Source organism: Zootoca vivipara, chromosome 7, assembly GCF_965207765.1.
Source record: "Zootoca vivipara chromosome 7, rZooViv2.hap1.1, whole genome shotgun sequence".
NCBI lineage: Eukaryota > Metazoa > Chordata > Lepidosauria > Squamata > Lacertidae > Zootoca > Zootoca vivipara.
Window position 1 is genome coordinate 66,853,794 of NC_142590.1, and position 18,081 is coordinate 66,871,874.

Below are 18,081 nucleotides of genomic sequence, written 5' to 3' on the forward strand. Positions count from 1 at the left end.
CTCACAATTGGACAGTAGGTTACACTCACCCTGAAGAGGAATTATGTAGTTGGGGGCACTCCTAGATTCAAAGTTGTCACTTGAAGCGCAGATGACTTCAGTGGTGAGGAGCACCCGTTCTAAGCTCCAGCTCCAAATGTTCTGAGACTGGAGCATCTTCATGACAGCTAACTATGTCCTTGTAACCTCCCAAGTTGGGTTACTGCAATACGCTTTACATGAGGCTACCCATAAACACAGTCCAGAAGCTACAGCTGATGCATAATGGGGCAACAAGGTTGCTTTATAGTGCCCCATAATGTAACACTGATCATCTAGGAGTTGTTTATGCACTATTGAGCCCAAATTAAGGTCCTGACTTTAGCATATAAAGCCCTACACAAATATTTGAAGGACGGCCCCTCCTAATGCATGCCCTGAGATTAGCCTGGGTGACCCTGCTAGTAAGCCTGTCAACAGGTGGTGCTGCCTGTTCGGAGGTGGTGCGAGAACAGGGCCTTCTTTGCAGTGGCACTCTGGCGGTGGAATGCCCTCCCTCTGCAAGTACAGTAGTTTCCCACAGTGGCTGCCTTTCAGCATCACCTTAAGGCATATTTATTCATTCAGGCATTTGGAAGTTAAGGGAGAATTCAAGTCTGCGTATGAATATTAGTGTCATTATTTAAATAATTGAAGTATTTTGCTACATATAATGTTTTAGGTTTAGTTTTTAAGAATGTTATTGTTACTGCTTTTTATGTGACTGTTTTGTAGATAGCTGTGAGGTCTGGATTGATGAAGGGCAGTCTTAGAGTTTGACAAGCAAACAATAGTAAGTTCATTTGTCTGCTGTAAGGGCTTGTCTGTAGTAATTTATCTGAATCCGTGGCGATTTATGACATCTCTGACTTGAATCTCATCTGCTTTTTCTGCAACCCTAAGTATCTGATATGCATAGTCTACACTAGGAATGAAAAGATCAGCCTATTTCCAGATCATGTCAATTTTGCAAGTGCTTATTCATATGTTCTGTCCTGTCTCAACATTTAAATCTGTGATTTTAAAAAAAATCTGTTTGGGAGTTCATATTTAAATATGGATTTAAATACTATTATTATTCAACGTATGCATTGTTTCCAATGAATGCAAATGTGTTTCTAAACACATTTCATGCTAAAACATGCAGTTTTAATGCATTTTGATATGCTGCTGGGTGTTTGCTTTTGTTTTTTTAAAGCACAGAACTGTACTGCAAAATTTGGAGAAGTGTGAAATCTGAAGGATAATTTTGGTGTGCTTTGTGTCCAGGAGGTGCAACTTTGGTCAGTTCTCTTGAAAATACAGACCAATCAAAGTTCTTCCCTATCCGTCGTGTGCACTAACAACATCTGGGAATTGTTTTAGTGTGGTGTTCTGTGCTGGAAACTATTCTTTTGGTTATCTCATTGTATACAAACAGCAAACAACTAGTGAAGAATACTGATGGCAACATATATTAAAATAAAAACGCATAACATGCATTAGGGACATGTTCTGAGAAATCCTCAAAAGTTCAACTCTCAGACATTTTAAGTAGCATAACCATGTCAGATGGATAAAGGTCAAATCAGCCTCTGATGACTAGTTTTGAAGCCCCATTCTTTGTGAAATGAAGAACTGAGAAAGAGTCGCTGTAAAAAAAACCTGACAGTCTGAGATCCTTCAAATATTGGAGAAACAAGAAATGTACAGGAAGTAAGTTAGACTTCTGAAAGAAGCAGGTAGTCAAGCTGAGGAAGAAGAGAGGAAGAACCAAGCATTAGGCATTGCCAGGACTAAAGAGGATTTGCCACATCGACTGTGTTAGTGCCTGTGTCTAATAAGATCTGTCTATGTCAGAAATTTGGCTTAATAAAGTTTCAGTGAGTGGAAGTGAACTGACCCATGTATATTCCCTGCAGGGTAATGGCACAGTGCTCTGAGCTTGTTGCCACCTCTCCAGATGTCACTAGGATGCCACTTATGAGGAAATGCAACCCCCCCCCTTTACAGTTTAGGACTCCTGCTGAGAAGGAGCAAATTGGGTAGTACAGGATGTTGGTGTGTGATTATGTAATTGAATAAATGTGGCATCTGTTGTGTGACTGTGCAGTAGTTTGTTCAGAATGGGAATTTGGCTGTTAAGACTTGGAACAAGTCAAGAATAAAAGTGCTTAGGCATTTCATAGGATGCCTAACAAAGATGCACGTTCCTTTCCCCTGAGTGTAGCTTGACATAACGGCAGGGTTAGTGGCAGTGGAGTAAAATGTAGGGCAGCTACTGCATAATTCACTGCGGGATTCTTTCCTTAGTTATAGCTGCTACTTTCTCCACATGAATTGGTTGGGATCACGATGCATCTTGTTATGGAATCATTACACTGAGGTAGGACAGATTTCCCCATGCCAGCTTAAGTATGCTCCAAAAATAATAATAATAACATTTGGGTGACAATCCTACACATTGGACGTTGCAGCTGTCACTTGTGGGCCTGTTGTCCTCCACCCAGAGTGTGCAGTTTCCAAAGAGGGATGCTCAAACTGAGAAAGATTGAGGATAGACACCCAGAGGTCGAAACAGCACATTAGAAGGAATTGAGTTTGTTACTGATTCTGAGACAATGGGAGCCAACACAACTGCAGATGTTGATCATCTACTAAGACAGTGGTCCTCAACCTTGGGCCTCCAGATGTTTTGAGACTACAATTCCCATCATCCCTGACCACTGGTCCTGCTACCTAGGGATCATGGGAGTTGTAGGCCAAAAACATATGGAGGCCCAAGGTTGAGGACCACTGGACTAAGGTACTAACATTCCTGTCTTCTTCCTTGAGCCACGGTATTGGGGGGGGGGGCATGAGGCTTAAACACACTATATCAGGCATAGGCAAACTCGGGCCTCCAGATGATTTGGGACTACAATTCCCATCATCCCTAGCTAATAGGACCAGTGGTCAGGGATGATGGGAATTGTAGTCCCAAACATCTGGAGGGCCAGAGTTTGCCTATGCCTGCTCTAGACATTGCTGGACTCCAATCAGCTGTAGGCAGTGTGCCCAATGGTTAGGGATAATTGGAATTATAGCTCATCAACATCTAGAGGGCCACAGGATTGCCATTCCTAGTCTAAGATAACCAACAATTTGCAATATTCATGCAAAGTTTAATTTGTTATTTTGTTGTATAGATAATAGAGAAAATGGAAAACCAGATTTTTTATTATTTAAAAAGCTCACTAATATTCACATTTACACAAAGTAAAGCCAAGCCTAAACCGGGAAATGCGAAAGATAAGGATGAAGGAGCAGCCTCGCCGCTTTCTCTTGTACTCATGCATTAAGATATCCTTTCCCCACATTGTAGGCTTTTCTCAAATGACACTTTAATATATATAATGTATATGCAATGTTAAAAGAGCAAATACAGAGGGGACCGGTATCAGTGGACTACAGGGGACATGCTGATTAATATTAAAAACCTTTCTCAGCATGATGCACATTGATGCTATCATGTACCATTTAAAAAATGAGCAGTATAATGTTATATTCATTTTAATGGAATGAAGAGCCAGCATACATCATCCCCTCCCCACCAAAACAAGAGTAATACTGAGCTGAATGTGAGGACCAGTGAAGATCCAAGCACCTAAATTTTGCATGAGCTTTTATCTGACAATGGAATTTTTAAAGCACACAGCCGAGGAGGCATTATTGTAATTTAGTTGGAGAGCAACGAAGATCTTGTTAGTAGAAGCATGCATGGCTCGAGTGCAAGACTGCTATATTGTTTAAATAGGGTAAAAAGATACTTTAGTATGAAAGGAGAATGTTTTCCCCCTCATCATGTTTTCCCATGATGACTGCTGGTGGTTCTTTCAAACAGTATTATGGAAGAACTTAGAAATGCAGATGATATAAATGAATGAGATAAATACATCTAAATGGGGCCACTGAGTGGTGACAATTTTTGGGAGGTTTCTTCTTTATACATACTGTACAGTATATATTTTGCTTCAATAACAGGAGCAATGGCAGTTGAAGTGAAACTCTCTATGATGTAGCAGAAATCTTGAGGGTTTCCCCCCACAAATCAGGAATGGCTCAGATGGAGACAGAATTTTAAATTTAGGCAGTGGTGATGAAGTGCTGGTGAAGTGAGCCAAGGGGAACCCACTTGCATTTCTTGCAGAAACTTAAAGAATCTTCAAGCTTATTAGCCAGAACTAAAATAAAAAATAGGTTTTTCACTTGTTAATTCTTTGCAGCAAAAACAAAGCAGAGCTGAATGAACCTGTCAGTGAATTCTGGGTAAAATGTAGGGAGGAAATTGTGCCAGATCTTAGTTGGGAATTTGAAGTGAATCTAATCAGATAGTGTTCAATAGAAACACAATCTTCTAGGAACAAGAGGATATTGCTGTAATGAAGATGAGTTTCAAGAACATCTCTCTGGATGAATTAGCATTAGGAACAGACCGTTTTTCAGGGTGTTTAAGAACCAAAGCTTTTACATGCAAGTTTGTGAGCCTTTGTCTCTTCCATTCTTCCTGCTCTCAACATTACTCCCTCACCTTCCTGTACTTCTTGAAGTGGTTGCTTGCGTTTCAGTCGCCATCATCACACGTGTCTGTGTTTTAATGTTACGTGTATGTGGAGCAGGGGTGTGGCTTGTAAGGAGCAAGTAGAAAATATGTTTGTTTTATTTTTTAAAAGCCATTTTTATTGGAAATCTTGAAGGTCCACGTTGAAATGTTTGTGGGGGGTGCATATGGCCGTAGGTTGTCCAAGAATTGGCCGTGAGATCTGTGATGACATCGGACAGCAGAATTTTATTCACTTGTGTTCCTCGGAGTTGGATCTTTCAGTTCAGATGTTGTCATTTCAGCAAGTTTTAGAAGGGTATTTATTTGGATTCTCTGCCCTTCCTCCCAGATCTGGCTACAGTCTGCTCATACCTTCCTGAGTCCTGGATGACGGAGCCATAACTGAATGTGTGTTTACGCCATCTTCACAACAGGAAGTTTAGCTCTCAGAAAAGGTTACTTGGGAGCCATTTACTTTAAGCAGGAAAGCATTATTTTCCACTTCAGTGTTTGGATGAAGGCCTGTGCAAACAGGAAGATCTAGCAGAATCTAGCAGAGCAAAATTGACCAAGGGAATACACAATTACATGTAGCTCTAAGATTATTCTCTCCCCCCACCCAATTGCTCCCCCCTGCTTTATGGAAAAATATCATTGGGAGGCTTTAATTCTAAGTGGAGGGCTGGCAAGGTGGGTACAGGAGGGGCTGTTTAACCATTTTCTGCTCAAAACTGCATTTGGAGGAAAATATTTGGGACCCATATTGGGGGCTGATTTTGAGCAGGAGAGAGAGAGAGAGAGAGAGAGAGAGAGAGAGAGAGAGAGAGAGAGAGAGAGAGACTTTTTAATTGTATTTTACTTTTACAAACATATACAATAAAAAACTCCCAACCTATCCTCCATCTCACCTGCTCTAACCATAAAATATGAACTCATGAATTAGGGGTGGGGAAGCTAGAAGTATATGTAACCTGTGGTTTGGTTTTAATTTCTTGATGATTTTCCACTTCACAAATGGATTGGGGGGTCCAGAAAGGCATCGCCAGAGGCCATTTAAATTGATAGAACACTCTGGGTTCCATATCACATTAATTCGCCAGCTTCCCCGTGTTTTCCCTAGGATCTGAATACTCTGAACATTACAATAAACATGTGCATCCGTATTGACCACTTGTTGATTTTACCTCTGCATTATTTATAACTTCTCCTGAGAGGAAGCACATAAAAAGCATTTAATAGGCATATTTGTTTCCCTACAAGAACATGGATTGTATGCTGTCAGTAGTCATCTCTTACTCATTGAGGTTTTGGGGGAGATTGGGTTGTCTTTCAGATGGTGATTGTTTCAACTCACATTTATAAGTTTCTGTATACACCAGAGAAGGGATGGGGGGGGGATGTCTTCACCTGCTACATGTTACCTGATTTGTTCCCCATGCGTGCAACCCCCAACAGACTCCTATTCAGTGAAGCTGTCATCTGTGCATGCACAATGGAGGTCTCAAATGTACACACTTCAGCTTATTGGCAGCTTCCTTTTTTAAAGTGGATGGGTGCTGGTTTGGGGGGAAATACACCACGCAGCAATATTTATCAAGAAGCAACAGGAGACCTATGGATTGGGGCTAATACCACATGTACGGGGCTTCAAAACCAGCGGTGGAAGTGCCCTGGAGCCAGAGTACATAGTCAGAGTTTCCCTGTTTTAATGTGAAACAATAGGCCATTAATCCAGTGTGTCAAGAAGGGAAGAGGGAAGTGATTGGTGTGGGAAGGTTTGGATATCACAGCTTAAAGGTCCAAACTTCGAGCTGAGGGAGTTGTGTCAGCCATCCTTGCAGTGGTGCAGGAGTTGTAACTAATACCTCTCTTCATGCCAAAAAGCTTTTTTAAAAATTCCAAGTTGGGTTTGCTTTTTTGCTATAAGCGCTTCACCAGTCATTTTTTTTTAAAAAAAGGTTGTTTATATATAACTTTGGTTTGTATACATTGTAATGGGAAAAATATGACTTGGTTTTCATTACTAGAATTTAAATCAGAGTGAAGATTGCAAAGTTAATATTAAATTATATTTTTCTGGCTGCTGTTGTTAGGGAGCCAAGTGATCTGATTACCATGAAAATTACCGACTATCAAAGCGAAAAAGGACTTTTGCAAGTATTTCGTATCAAACCTTCAAACCTAACAGTCTAAGAATAATTATAGTAGTATTACCAGGAAATGATTCATGAATTTTGAATTAAATAGAAGACCCCTGAAATTAAAAACAAATAAAATAAAATGTTCCAAGACCATAGTTCCATTCCAGTCTGATGAAATTTAGCATCCATTTTGTAGCTGCAGAATAAAATGGGAGGGGATGAATGTACATGGGCTGTATTGCATTTGCCAGACTAAACTAATGAGGTTTTTTTTTTTTTTTTGGTCATTGACTTTAAGCATGCACTCAAGCAAATGGAATAGCTGCTCTCATTTTCAGAGCAGAAAGCTGCAAAGGAAAGGAATGGGGCTGTGGGTGAGGGGAAGAAGGCTGTAATTGATTGTTAAAATATAACTACTGGTATATCTGTGGAGAGTTCTCATATCTGGTCTGCAGCCTGTTTGAACTGATTTTAATAGGCCTGTGAGGGGGGGAAAGGAGCAAACTGGGGGAGGGGAGAAAGAGGAGGAGGGAGGTCTTAAACTGGAAATTTTTATTAGAATTCCCAGTGGGCTATAATAAAGATTCTTTTCACACAATACAGAGACTGTTTACAGTGGACAATTTAGTTTCCTTCCAACAATTATGAGTGAAATTGAATCTCAGGAAATGTTACTTTTCTCCAAAATTAGAAATAACAATAAAGATAGCCCTGAAAAGTTTATGGAGTGGGTAGAGGAGGAGGCGGATAGTGTTTGGGGAGCGCCATTAGTCTTTGAAAGACAGTTTAGTACATTTATTTAAAGAACTTTAGATGCCTTATAAACAAAGCATATCCTCATGTAGTGATTAAAGATTGAACATTTCCCCTGCAGCTCTGCCTATGAAGCATGGAGATGGGGCGCTCTGCGTTGGGGGATACCACTGACAAGATTCCAAAGAGCATTTTCCGTGTATTATTTGTGTAAGAGCAATGCAGGTTGATCTTGATTTTGTAAATGGTAATTAATTTTAGCATGAGGTGTTTCTTTGTGAATAATGTAAAGCTTTTGGCTAGCCATTTGGGAGGCACAGCTGTGCTGTGTTTACTTTTGCTCCTATAGCAATGATAAATCCCATCCCTTATTATACAAAGGAGAGTGATCCACATCTGACAAGGGTTGTTCAGAAGGAAGTGTGTGTTTATGCTTCCCTTCCTTTCCACCCCCAACCCCGTTTTTTTTGAGAGAGAGAGAGAGAGGGAGAGGGAGAGGGAGAGGGAGAGGAGAGAGAGAGAGAGAGAGAGAGAGAGAGAGAGAGAGAGAGAGAGAGAGAGAGAGAGAGAGAGAGAGAGTTAAAACTAATAATGACCAAATAAATTTATTTCTGTTCTAATTCTGTCATCTACCCCCAGTAGTCAATTTAATAATTCACACATGAAAGACTTGGGTTAACATAAGCTAAGATTCTCTCTCCCTCTGTTTTACTGTTTCAAATCTTTCTCTTTTCCACACACAAACACTTGTGAGAAGAAGGAAACATGGGCTTCAGAGACAAAATAATGTAATGTTGGGAGATCCTCCAGAGCAGGATCCAGGAGGGGCTGCTGCTGGAAGGGGAAATTGGCAACTTCTTGCACTTTGCACGTTTACAGGAGCCTCTTTGGATATTGGCCGAGGTCAAAGAGATGCGAGGGTTTGGGAGTGGGAACAGGGGAGTGTGGAAGGGGAGACTTTAAACTGCTATTGCTTTCCTGAAGTTACTGCTTGGTGGGAAAAATCCAGGAGACAAATTGGCAATTTTGGAGAACACCAGGGTGGAGTGGGCGGATATAAAATATTGTCTCTTTTAGAACATGGGAAATGCTTTTAATGGTTTTTTGGGGGTTTTTTTTAAAGGAAGACAAACTGTAGCATTAGAGGATGATAATTATGAAATATGCAACACTCAAATCAAATCTGAAGCTGTGAAAAACCTGTTGTGGGTGCCGAAGATAAAAATATATATCTTACGTTTGGGCGAAAACTGAGCTCTGACCAAGATATATTAAAGAAAGTGGTCTATAATTGGTTACATCCACAATTTTGCTTGTACAAAACTAGGATCATTTATAGCAGGCATCCCCAAACTTCGGCCCTCTGGTCCTGTTAGCTAGGGATCATGGGAGTTGTAGGCCAAAACATCTGGAGGGCCGCAGTTTGGGGATGCCTGATTTATAGTTTTACTCTTCATAAATATGCCAAACCGTACAATTTTAGGTTAGTTATAAATGATACATTTTATGTTAATAAAGCAGTAAAATAAGTTTAGGATTGATAAGATAGTAAGTATTGCACATACTTCATTTTCTGACACTTGCTTACAACACATATTTGCAGACATGTTCACTCAAGTACTTTCTCCTACACTTTAACAGCTTTTCTTAGGCACACACTCATGCAGAATAAAGTCCAACTACTAGAGTATATGCAGATAGAACTGCAATATTTCTTGCAACTGTAGGAGCTGGAAAGAGTAACTGTTGCAGTTATGAAAATTGTCCCTGCTGTTGTCCTTGAACTGCCTAGTTAGTTCATGCTAAAGTTTCCTTACCCAAAGGCTTTTGGGCTGCTCATATAGGGATGGAAACAAGTGTGTCAGAGACTGTCACTGGAGAAGGAAATGAACAGGCTTTAAAGTGTTCTAGTAAATACTAAAGATGCATATTTTCAGGAAAGTTTGTTCAAGCAAACTGTGCTCAGAACTAATTGTCGTAAAAGTGATCATGAAACTTAAGTTGCTAGTCACTCTGGTTATAACTATACAATTCACTCAATGTTTTCCTAATTGCTATATTTCTGTTAATGACTGCACAATTCCTTTAGTAACACAAGTTTAAGCAGCCTTCACAAGGGCTGAAGTGAACCAGTCAGTCAGTTTTGGTTTCATTTTTAGGTCAGTTAAAAATGCTTTCCCCCCAATTTGTGGCACCCATCTAGAACATTTTTGTTGATTTTTCTATCCTACAGCCTCACAAGTGATCATAGGAGCACATGACTCCCTTGCATTAGAACAGAGAACATTGGCTATGCTTTGCCCAAAGATTCTGCTGCAGTAATGGCTAAATATAATTGACTCAGCATATTGCTTAGACTTGCTGCCAGTGATGCTCTCTAAGGCTGTCTTTGTGTCCTATGCTCCTATAATGCCCAACAGCTTCCTTCCTGAAAATGGCAGGAAGGCCTGCTGGATGTTTTGTACTTCTGAAACATGAGAAAGTGTGACAAGGAACAACCTGACATTAACACTATTCTTGATCCCTTGCAGCTGTTGACAGATTGCACAATGCGGTGCTGCCAGTGTAAAATTAATCCAGTTTCATGCCCATTCAAAAATACTCTCTTGTATTGTCTTTCAAGACACTCATTTTCTTCTGAATGGGTATTGTGCCCTCCTATTTGTGTTACGCTATCACTGTATATTTGATGTGATATCCCCTATCCCTATGTACCAGAAAGACATAGAGAGCACACCATAGAAGAGAAATCTCATCTCTTCCCCTGGTTGGTTGACGGTTATAAACATAGCACTTGAGCCCGAGAGTAGCTGAGAATGAGGAATAAAATGAGAAGTAGCCAAAATGTTGGCAAGCTGTTTAAAAATTTCATGGGTAGGTGAGGAGGGGGTGGTTGTCATGTGCCTGGGGGAGGTGATGCCAACATAGACTAATAGGTGTTCACAACCTTGCCATATGGTTATACAATCAGTCTCTCTGGGGAGGCTAAGAGCACAAATGCTGTAAGGCTGCAGTCCTGTACACACTTGCCGGGGATTGATCCAGCTGTACTCAGTGGGATTTACTAGACATGTATAGGGTAGGTAGGGTTGTTGGGAAGTGGTAGTTAACTCAGAGCAGGAGCCAAAAGAAAATAAGCACATTCAGTGCACATGGCTTATCCCAAAGAATCCTAGGAACTGTGGTTACCCCTTCATAGAGCTACAACTCTCTTTGCCCTTAACCAGCTTCAGTTCCCAGGATTCTTTGGGGAAAGCCGTGTGATTGAAATGTGTGTTGAATGAACATTAAAAGGTGTGGATCTGCTCCTAGTTGGAGTGACCTTATGTGTAAATGGTGTGTGTGTGTACACGTACACAGTCTGGCCAGGAAAAGTTGAGTGTCTGCAAAGGTCCAGAGATCTTTGGCATCTACTCTTCTTTGCATTTACAGTTGCAGCTTGAAATTAACTTCCTGTTTTTTCTTGTTTTTGTTTTTTTTAAGATTTGCCTTAGCGCCATTCAAAAGTTGGTTACTTTTGAACTCCCCAGCTCCTCTCTAGTGTTGTGCAGTTGAGTTCAACAGTTCAGCGTCAGCTGTTGAGAGCCTTTTGTTAAGGTTACACCAAATTGCTCATAGCTGTACTTTTTAAACACATTCTTTTTTTTCTTTTTTTAAAAAAGTTGCACCTACCTTATACCTACAAAGGTAGCGGGTGTGGTGGAAAGCATGCAAAGCATGCTTTTCTTTTCTTTTCTTTTTGGCTGGAGGCATTAGCTGGTGCAAGTTTGAACATTAAAGATAGGGGCTTTATTTAACATTTTAACAAAGCAGAGATGTTCCAGGAGTCATTAGCAGAGCTCTGAGCTGAGCTTCCTATCTCCCCTGTATGTTCAAAAGAGCCTGTATTGCATCAGTGCTGCTTCAGTGAGTTTCTGCCCCCAGAAGGGAATGTAAGTGAATTCTTTAAGGGATTTGAACATGGACTTGGACTTCATTTTATAAGTGCACTTCCCCTCTTGTATCGATTGACATGAATTTTGGTGTCGTTCTATAGTAAATGCCATGGATTTATTTACTGACTGTGGGGCTCTGCTAAGTCATATATTCTCTCTCTATGAATAGACCTACCGTGTTTCCCCCTTTTTAAGACACCGTCTTATAACTTTTTTCCCTCAAAAAAACACACAGTGGCTTATTTTCAGGGGGTGTCTTTTTTTTAAAAAAGTGCTGGTACAACTGGGACCCACTGGCTCAGGACGCTCAGTGCTCTCTTCTGCGCGCTGCTGGGCGCGTTGTTGGCGCTGCCAGTTCCGAGCGCCTGCAGGGTGGGGTGGGGGTGGCAGTGCTTTAAACCCCCAACCCTTTAGAAAGCAATGGAAGTTATGGACCGTAACAATCCTTAAGAGGCGCAGGTCTTAAAAAACCCCTGGTATCACCCTTGAAGCACAGCCTTCCAAAGTCAGGGGGGAAGAGGTCTGTTTAGACAAAGGAAAGGATCGGGGGTGATTCTGCGCCCTGGGACCCACAGAACTACTTTAAAAATCCCAACCTGGGGGGGGGGTCAAATAGTGAAGCCCCATAGCCCTGTAGCAACAGAAGGCACATTCTGAAGCACCCGAGCTGTTCGGTTCCATAAAAAATCCAGGAATTGTAAAATTAACAACAATAATGGGGGGGCACTCTATCCAAAGAGTTAAGAAGGAATGGGAAAGTGTTGAGTTATATATGGAAAAATATGGAAAGGAAAGTTAGTTAAAGATAAAAAATAAATAATTATCGCAAGGGAAAAAATAACATCATAAAGGGTAATAATATTAAATATAAAATAGACAACACAACAGAAAAAGCAAGTATATGACTAAATGAGATCGCACAGGAGTGAGGGAAGTGGGGAGAGAGGGAGGGGGGGTAAGGAATGGAAGGAGGCAATGGCTGGAGGAGGGTATAGGGGGATGAATTAAAGAAAAATTAAGACTGAGAGGCGCATGGTTTTTGTTTTTTAAAGATGCAAAGGCTTGCAATCAGCCAAAGTATAGAGCCCAACTTCCAGGAGACTGCGATCTACTTGCGGATTTATAAACTGGAGGTGATCTACTCCCGTTTTATTGGTGTTCAGGTCAGAGTTGTTTTTAGAGAGAGGAAATATCCCATTTTTGAGGTTAAAGTAAAAGTTCCTGACCTTTTTTTTATAATGAGGAAATGCTGCTAAAACTCCGTTCTTCATTCCACGAAGGGGAGAGGGGGCGGGGCCGGGTGCTCAAAGACAAAAGAAATGGAAAAGGAGATAGCGATCAACTGCAGCCTCCTGCAGCCGCGGGGAGAGGCAAGGGCTGCAGCCGAGTGCTGCTTCGCAAACAAACGGGGGAAAGTGCTTAGAACCCAGAGAATCCAGCTGAAAAACACGAAGCAGCAACAGCAATTGCACACACACCATCCCAAGCCAGCACAGTAACCAAGTCCCAAAAGCAAGAAAGGACTCAGCAAACACTGCTGCGGCCGGCGTTGCTGCTGCTGACTCGGGGAGCTCAGTGCTCTCTTCCGCACAGCGCCTATCACTATGGCTTATTTTCGGGGTACGGTTTATATTTCTCAAATGCTTAGAAATGCTGCTATGGCTTATTTTATGACTACGCCTTAAAAAGGGGGAAACACGGTATTTGTGTACTCCTGTCCAGCCCAGTCCCCCTACAATCAGAGCCACCTTGTGGTAACGTAGAGAAATGTATGTAAACAAACACCAATCTGCAATGGTTTGTAAATTTGGTTTCTTAAATTACAGGATAAGGAGAGCTGCAGAGACACAATCCATTAAGAAATAACTAGGTGGGTGATTCACTACCATTTGTGTAAATGGCACTAACTCTGGGCTGCCTGCACAATTTATTAATACTTCACGGGAGGAAAAAATTATTTTAATCTCATAATGGATGATGAGCTGTGAAATTGCTTCTGCAGCAGCTGGGCACCCTGGGGGAGGTGCTAGATTCTGCCACATTATGCAAGCTTCCTCTGAGATCTGCTACACAGTGCTAAACAGACACCATCAGTTTTAAGGGGAAAGGGATACAGTGTGGAGGTGGGAGGAAAGCTGTAATTGTCTTCTGGAGAAACGCAAAAGTTGCATGCTTTGAAAATGTTGCCAACTTTAGGAAGGAAGGACGAGTTCAGCTATAATGCCTAACTGTGGCATTATAGTGGATATGGCAAAGGACTTCGGGCCAGTTAGATCTTTGGACAATTCCTTGCTGGAAAAGGGATTAGGATATCTGGTCCATAAGGCGCTTCTTTATGATGGGCTTGAAGAGAAGTGATTTGCAAGCACACCTGAGCAGCACAATCTACCAGCACTGGCAATTTCAGCCTGCATGGTCTGTCAGTTTCCCCACCTGTTCCATTTGTAGATGGGTGCCTGTACTCAGTACTATACTCCCTCTTCACAACAGGAGTGACAGCATGGAGGGAGGTACTTGCTTTTTCAACTTCCTGCGATTTCTTGTTTTGTGCTAATGCGTTAAGAGTAGCAGCTGTGGGAGATCCTGTGCAACTATGCCCTTGAGGCTTCCTGAAAAATCTCACCCTTAATTGTCTCTTTCTTTTTTGATTGAATATAAAATAAATGAAAAATATGTTCACGTGCCCTTTGAAAAAACAACACATTACAAAAGTTTTCAAGAGGATGGACATGTTTTGCTTTACAGTCATATCTCGGTTTAAGTATGCTTCGGTTTGAGTACTTTCAGTTTAAGTACTCCGCGGACCCGTCTGGAACGGATTAATCCACTTTCCATTACTTTCAATAGGAAAGTTTGCTTCAGGTTAAGTACGCTTCAAGTTAAGTACGGACTTCCAGAACCAATTACACTCATACTTCAGGTTAAGTATGTTTCAGGTTGAGTACTCCGCGGACCCGTCTGGAACAGATCAATCCACTTTCCATTACTTTCAATGGGAAAGTTCGGTTAAGTACAGACTTACGGAACTAATTGTGTACTTAAACCAAGGTACCACTGTACTCATAAAAGATACCCATAGGAATTAAGAAGCTTTTTCTTTGAGGGTGGGGGAATTCCTTGTGTTTTACATTTATATTGGTTATCGTGAACTATGTTACACATGTTAGGAGGATGGAATATATGGAATGAAGAGTCTGGCCACTAATGGGCTGCAATCCAAGGAAGCATTTGGCTAATATTGTGGTCCAGAGACATTTTTTTCTTTCTCTCCCCCCCACCCCTTACACTGGCCCTTTTGGATCACATTCCAAACTACTTCATGAAACTAAGGGAGCTTCAAAAGCTGTTTGCAATGCATTTCAGAAGCAGCAGCACCAGCTGCTGCTGCTGCTCTGTGTGTGTGTGTATGAGAGAGCGAGAGCAAGCACTTCAGGTCTCACTGGGACCTCACACACTTTTGTGTGTGCTTGAAAAGAGGCATCTTGGATTATGGCCATGTTTCTGAAGCGTTTATTGAAAGTTCCTGAATCTGAAGCTATGCTGCATTCTGGTCTGGTCTCCATTTCAATAATGCACGAAGAACGTCAGCCTTTGTTGTTCTTCCATACAGGAACTTTATTGTTTCCTTTCACCCCCATGCACATTTGATCGGTGGATTTCAGGTTGGAACTGCAGTTAATGACGGCAGAGGGATGTCGTCAAATGCACTTTGCAGTGAAACTGTGGAGTGGGTAGTTTCTAGCTGAAAAGCAGCAGGCAGGTAAGATCCTCTTTTGCCCACTGCTACTCTTCCAACTCCCTCTGGCTGTTTCCCCCCTGGGCCAGGCTCATTTCTGGTGTTGAAGCAGTGCTGAAAAAAAGGCAGGGAGAGAAAATAATTAATTAGTTGAAGCATTTTTTAATACAGCCTACCGCATCCGTCTTGAGGCAGTTGTAAAAAAAATAAAAATCTAATACAGCAGTAAAAAACATAATACATGAAATAAATGCCACTGAAAATGGAATGAACCTATTGGAATTAGACACCAGCAAAATCCTGTGTGCACAAGGAATGATCAGAAGTGGCAGCTCATCAGGAAGCAGGGACAGAGGCCTGAGCATGGTGGTAAGCAGTAGGCCTAAAGGACTAGAAAGATGAATGGGGAACAATATCCAGAAGCAGAGGAGTTGAGGAGGAGTGCAGAATAGGCACTGGTCTGAGAGTTTTGTACATTGCCATAGTGCCTTGTCTCCTGTAAGGGTGGGGGTGGGCCAGGGAGCTAAGGAAGGAAAAGTAAAACAATTTAGGTTTAAGAAAGGGTTAATCCCTTTTTTCATTAAGCATGAGGATGAAGACTATTCTTGGTCATGGATGCTACATGATTATGGAGATACAGCTGGCAGTTGAGAATGAACTTTGACAGAGGCTCTCAACCACAAGCAGCCATAATACAGAAAAAAAGGGGACGAGGTTTCAGCAAAGAGATGTGGGCATAAAACCAAGGCAGAGATAGATTTTTCTTCATGCTGTGCAGAGCTAAACCAGTGGGGAAGTATAATTCATAGATCCCCAAACTGAATAAATTGTGGAAGAAAATTGAACACTTGCTTGGGTATGCAATTTTTTCACCTTGCTTTTGTTTGTGCGGCACAGATTAAGGTTGAAAAAGTACCTGTTGCCACAAGTCCCAGTTCCTATAAATGCAGGAATAGGAACACAGTGATTTTCTTACTTCTTCCCCAACATTGGGATGGCATCCTGAAAGTGTGGACTAAATGGCAGAAAATAATATTGGCGGAGAATCCACTCTTTCAGCTACCCTCCAACAAACTGTATTTGTATACCAGACACCCATCTGCTTATCCCAATCAGTAGGGAGCATCTGCAGAACCCACCATGTATTGTAGCCTACTAGATGCTGGACAGCTCCCCCTCCCCATGCTCACATGCTTATGTGATTAAGGGGGTGGGGCTCTGTGTGATGATGTCAGGGTGATGAACAGAGATCCCCCCAATCACATAAAGAAGATGGTGCCTCTGGTAGAAAGAATAAAGCCACTGTGGTTGGCTGTAAGGTGCCCAGTACCAAGTAACGGGGGGGGGGGTCCAAGAAGTTATAAGTCTTTTGCAATGTACTGTACCATCTTTTAGGAAGGTGTATTATATGTCAAAAATGGCAGAATCGTGTGAACATTCTTTTGAGACATGTCACAAACCACTGGTCCTTAAGACTGTTTTTAAATAGCGTATAGATTAAAGCCTCCTGGGTTTAGTTCTATGTACAGTAAATACAGTGCATCTCTGCAATAAAGTTGCCATTCGTTAACAGTTCCATAGTAGTTGTATGGTAACTCAGAGCCAATTTCAGTATACTGTTCTGCATGCATTCAGGGGGTCTTTTTGGAATGATTCTTGCGGAATTTATCACATACAGCTTGTTCAAATACATTCCTAAGAACTAAATCTAACGAGATTCATCTTTGGAGTGAAGTGGCATAGAAGATGGATTAAGAGTTTTCACATATATGCTACCGCAGGAATAATTCTGCACTGTGGTTGGAAAACATCACGCTACAGGAGCCACATTAAGATAACTCGCGGCTTGCAAATGTTTCCAAACCACACACTTGGTAAAGGCTGCTCATGTTTGCATTTGGGCTGCCAGAGACACTGTCCATAGGAGCTCTGATTGCTCACTATCTGGGAAAATGGAAGTTTGTCTTAAAAGCAGATGGTGTGGGTTTCCTTTGGAGCAGAATAATAAGGCCTTGTGCAAGGGCATGTTTGCATGGGACTTCCCTTGAGGGTCAAATGCACTCTGTCATTGTTTCTGATCTTTGCAAGCTACATGTGCCTTGAAATTTATTTATTTGGCTTGCGAAGAGTTCCCAACAGCCCATATAGCAAGGGAAAGAGACAGTGTGGGTAAACCCAAACCATACTTGCACATGCAACATGTATTTTTAAAGCACATGACTGCCTCCAAATCCTGGGAACTGTAGCTTGTTAAGGGTGGTGGGAATTTTGTGAAGGGAAAATTGTAGTTCCCAGGATTCTTTGGGGGAAGTCATGTTCTTTAATAGTCTGTTGGATATGCTTTAAACATATTGTGTGGATCTGCCCTGAGTTAATTGCAGCAGCACTGTCACACACTTGAGGGCATTGGTGGCCCAAAAATCTCCCATCTCTTATTGTCCCTGTTTTGGGCAAAAGAGGAAGTTTCAGAGCATGGTTGTTGTATTTTATCTGAATTTTCTTTAAAAACAAAATTAGCTTAAATGTGTTTCCCACTGTCTGGAGAGCTGGAATTAGATACAGGCTCAACTCCCATCCCTGCCATGGTTCCTTTGTGTTAGGTTTTCTGTCCCAATTCCATTTAGGCAAAAAACAGTAGTAAGAGTGAGCCCACCTATTGTGACAATGAACACAATCTTGTAAAGTATTTTTTGCAAATTAAAAGTGATATATAAATGATACTTAGAAATAGCATTTTTCTACATTTTATAAATAATTCAAAGATGTAGGGAACTATTTCAAGAATCCCAAGAGTGTTTCAAGCTTGGTTTTCTCAAATACAGCTAATCGTGGAAGTTTGTTATATAGTGTTCTGAGAGAAAGATTAAAACTTTGAGAGGGCTAATTCATGCTCCCTACAGCAGGCATGTCCAAAGTCCGTTTTGGGGGCCTAATCTG

The 18,081-nt window shown here is 41.4% G+C and overlaps 1 protein-coding gene across 10 annotated transcripts in view; it reads left to right on the forward strand.

Moving 5' to 3' along the window:
• Positions 1 to 18,081, forward strand: part of TOX2 (TOX high mobility group box family member 2) — a 327,518-nt gene that overhangs the window by 197,011 nt on the left and 112,426 nt on the right. Inside the window, exon 2 of one of the 10 annotated variants that reach the window (XM_088674524.1) lies at positions 13,235 to 13,278. The exons of the other annotated variants lie outside the window; for them this stretch is intronic. The gene's annotated coding sequence lies outside the window, so the exon portion shown is untranslated. The remainder of the gene's footprint in view (positions 1 to 13,234; positions 13,279 to 18,081) is intronic. 10 annotated transcript variants of the gene reach the window in all.